Source organism: Acomys minous (genome assembly GCF_964271855.1).
Source record: "Acomys minous genome assembly, chromosome: 16".
In the NCBI taxonomy this organism is placed as follows: Eukaryota; Metazoa; Chordata; class Mammalia; order Rodentia; family Muridae; genus Acomys; species Acomys minous.
The window spans coordinates 52,450,356-52,454,520 of record NC_140498.1 but is presented as its reverse complement, the minus strand read 5'-3'; the positions used below and the strand labels follow the sequence as shown (position 1 = coordinate 52,454,520).

Below are 4,165 nucleotides of genomic sequence, written 5' to 3'. Positions count from 1 at the left end.
TGGAAGGTAATTTTCATGTGCAAGCTGATAAATGTCCTGCAGAAGAAATTTTAATGTGCCCTGCAAGTTTTAAAGAAAACCAACAGTTAAAAAACAAAAAAACCAACCCCCCCCCCCTGCAAACCCTGTCTCTGTGGGTCAGGGAGCTGCAGGACAGGGGTGGATCAGAGGGAGGGTGGCAGGTTGCTGCAACCCCCCCCCTCCCTGAGAACCAGCAGTGGGAGAGATTTGAATGCCAGAAATGGTGGAGGAGTCCCGGGTCTTTCCCTGCATCCCTAGGCAGTTGGAGCTGGGAAGGGACCAGTTAAGGGTCAGGGGCTTTGAGGAGTGGTGGGGGTGAGGTGCTGAGACTCGTACCTGGGACTGAGTGGGGCCCTGGCAGAAACTGAGCAAGCACCCTGTGCCCAAGGAGCCCCAGTTGTCCCTCAGGGCAGCTGGTGGGAGGGCCTTGCCCCTGGCGCTCCCAACCTCCACTCGCTGTTGTCCCGGCCTTTGCTGGAGGGAGGGGCTGAGCACCCTGGGGTGAGAGGGTTGTGGACCCCAGCATTCTGAGTGCCCCGTACCATGCCTGTCGGGAGCTACCAAGACAGGAGAGATGGCTCCTGGGACACGTGTGAACCCTTGGTTTTGCTGTTGCCCCCAGTGTCGTCGAGCATCTGAGGGCAGGACTGGAGCGCGCAGACTTGGAACCCGCTGCTGCCACTGCCAGGCCTGTGTGCAAACTGAGTGTGGGGACTGCCATTTCTGTGGAGACATGAAATGGGATGGCGGGCACATTAAGCAGTCATTCCTGCTTAAGCAGTGCACTATGCCTGTGCTCCCACACACAGCTGTATGCCTTCTGTGTGGGGAAGCTGGGAAGCAGAATAAGGTGGATGGAGAGGAAGAGAAGTTTGGTTTGAGCCTCATGGAGTGTACAATCTCTAACGAGATTGTCCACCCTTGCTGCCTGAAGATGGGAAAGGCTGAGGGTGCTATCAATTCGGAGATCCGCAATGCTGGGAGTGCCCCCAATGTACCCAGGAAGGGCGGACAAGCGAGGATGCAGGTGAGGGTCCAGGGCACCATGGGGCTAACAATGGTGAGGGGGTGGATGGAAGCCGACAGTGGAGCCACCCCCTCCACCTCTACTCAGAAGAAAGGGACGCTTGCTTGCTGGCCCTCTCCCTGCTGATGGGCCCTAACCCTAACCCTGATGTGTCTGGGCCCCCAAACGGAGGGAGTGGGAGGCGGGGAATAAGACCCTCACCCCAAGGGAAAAGGTGAAAGGAGGCCAAGAGAGGCACTTGAAGAAGGTGTGGTGGCGATGCCTACCTCCTCCAAGGAGCAGGCCCAGGCTGCCCTGGCCTTCTGTCCCCCAGGCTTCTGAATCCGAGCCTGGCATTCTCATCCTGCCACCCTGGGCTCTCTCAGAGAACTGGGAGAAACCCAAGTCACCTATGGCTTCTGCTGAGTGCCTGGCAGTGCCATCCCATCACCACAGAGGGAGAAACTTGAGTGTTTCAAGCTTATGTGCCAGCTGCTGGAGCAGGTGCCTGATACCTCTTCTTCCTCCTCAGACTCAGACTTAGCAAGCACATCGCTTAGTGAGGACAAAGCTCCTGGAGAGGCCTGGAATGGCCTTCAGCCAGCCTAGGCCAGCTGAAGGAGACTGTGGGACGCAGTGGGCTATATGCCCTGGCAGTGGGGGACCACTGCTCAATTGTCCCCTGGGCCCTGCCCCACCACCACGGCCTCCACAGTTGGAGTGGCACGTGGTACGCCCCCCTCTCCTTGAAGCCCCAAGCCTGACACTCTGCTTTTGCTGCTGCCTCGGGCTTCTTGTCTCCATGTCTTCCAGTACCTTGGACCCCAAGAGCGATGTGTCTGCATGCTATTCTGCCGGACTTGGAGCTGCTGGTGCTTCGACAAGTGTCTGTGGCCTTGGATGGACCTAAGCCAGAGGAAGTCGCTGACCCCACCCATGCTTAATGGAGTGGTTCACTGCCAGCCATGTGCTCTGGACCTCAACTGGACAGGTGTCTTCAAAAAGAGCAGCTCATGTGGCTTCTGAACCAACTTCAAGGCTTGCAGGAGTTGGTGCTTTCTGGGTGCTCCTGGCTCTCTGTCTCTGCTGTGGGCTCTGCCCCACTGCCCTCACTGTGACTCTTGGACCTCCACTGGATTGAGGATGTTAAAGACTCCCAGCCTCGAGAGCTGCTGCTGCCTCCACCAGACTGGGAAAACCGAGAGCTGAGGCCACCTGCAGTGGGTGGCATAACTTCTCCCCGCAGGCCTGGAGCTCACCGATGCCTCCTTGATTCTCCTGTTGTGCCATGCTTCCCAAGTCAGTGCCCTCAACTTGAGTAACTGCGCCTATGATGGAGACCCCAGTGTCCACCTCATTACAGTGCCCACACCACTCTCCAGGAGACGCTGATGTGAAAGACCCCCGAAGGGAGACACTCACTCAAGCCTCGGAATAGCGCGTACCCAAAGACACACAAACGACCGTCTTGCTATAAACACATGAGGCAGTTTATTGGCAGAGCTCCGGGTCGACACGTATGCAGGAGACAGAGGGGTCGACCCAGAAGCCCAGGAGCGTAGGGTTTATATGGGCAAGGGTCGGGGGGAGCAGAAAGTTTTGGCGCGGCCACACACGATTGGTTGTTTCAAACATTTGAACATCAGCAAATTACGTAGGCAGATCTGGGGTAAGGTCAGACTTAATCACACGGGAACAGTCCTTGGTTCCTGTTTTTCTCGGAACCCGAGGGTAGATGTTTATCTGAGCTAACGACACATCTGGTTAAACTCAAACCTGGAACATTGTGTGCGGGCCTCAAGGGGGGATTAAGCAAACACCATAAGATCGGATGAGGGGTCTTGGCTCATTACTCACTCGACCATGTCCGGTACCTGTTTCTCTCAGGAATTTGTCCTTGTGTATCCTCCCTATCTTTTATGGCCAGCCAGTCCCTGAAACACTCAGTAGGCCTTTGTCTCCTATCTCTGCATTCTTTGTGACTTATCATCTGGGGCCTTGGGCTAGCAAACCTGCCGACCTGCACTCTCAACTATTTGGGCTTATGAGTTAATGAGCTCTGCTGTTCTGGTTGCTTTAATGCTAATTAAAAATTCTCTTTCAGATGCACCTTGATCTGTCTGGACCTACGCTCCTGCTGCCGGCTCTCACCCGAAGCTTGTTCCATTTGGCAGCCGCTGGGCCCCCTGGCCCCTTCTGTTGTCCAGAATAGAAACTACTTCTCAAGGACAGCTCCTGGACCTCTTGTCTTCTTTTCGCCCCCTGATGGGAGTCCAGGTTATTTTCTTCATGACTTGACACTCCTTAGTTTAATATCTTGGAGTTTCTGCCCAGGGACTTGAGCCAGCCTTCCCCTTTCCCACCTGCACTGATGTCTTTGGGGATCTTTGCTTCCCACCTCTGCCTTCCACCTGCTTCATTGTCCATCCCCTTGGGGGCGTGGGTCAAGAGGTACAGGGGAAGTGCTAAGCCAAATGGATGGTGGGAAGGGTGGTAAAGGTGCAAGTCTTGAGCAGGGAAGGGTGAGCAGGCAGGATACTGGGAGCCACAGTGCTCCCAGTGGGAGGTGATGGATGGTTCTGGGGAGGGCAGAGAGCAGACCAACAAGGGCTCAGGGAACAAAGACCAGTTGGGTGGGATGGGGGTTGGAAAAGAAGAAACCAGAGGAGCAGTTGGGGATCCAGGTGTAAGATAGGGTCCTCTACAAGCTAGGAAATGCCAGGACTGGGGCCTGGGACTCATTCCCTCTCAGGGGTTACCCTTCTCCCTTCCTTCTGCCCAGATTCCAGTTCTTTCTCTGACCCTGACTCCTTGAACGTCATTGAACATGGCAGCTATTGCAAGGAGTGGGGGGCTGCAAGTCAACCTGCTTACTGTTCAGCTCATGGCCCGGGAGAGTGGTGAGGGATAGCCCAGACCGCTGCCTGGCTCTCAACACAATGCTTGAACATTCATCTGTACTTGAACCCAGGGACTCTCAGACCTAGGGGACTGTGATATGAGGCGGCAGCTTGACCTAAACTGGGCTAGTGGGTACCCAGTTTGGACTCTCCCACCCCCCGGCTCTCGTGCATTACTGTCTCAAACAGCTCCACCACTCCGACCTGGTGGGGGGGATGTCAGATTAAAGATGGGCAA

General features: G+C 55.6%; 1 pseudogene across 1 annotated transcript; it reads left to right on the top strand.

Moving 5' to 3' along the window:
- Positions 1–1,427: 1,427 nt before the first annotated feature.
- On the top strand, positions 1,428–2,424 carry LOC311587151 (F-box/LRR-repeat protein 19-like; annotated as a pseudogene). The gene has a single exon. The product of its transcript is annotated as an F-box/LRR-repeat protein 19-like (transcript).
- Positions 2,425–4,165: the final 1,741 nt, after the last annotated feature.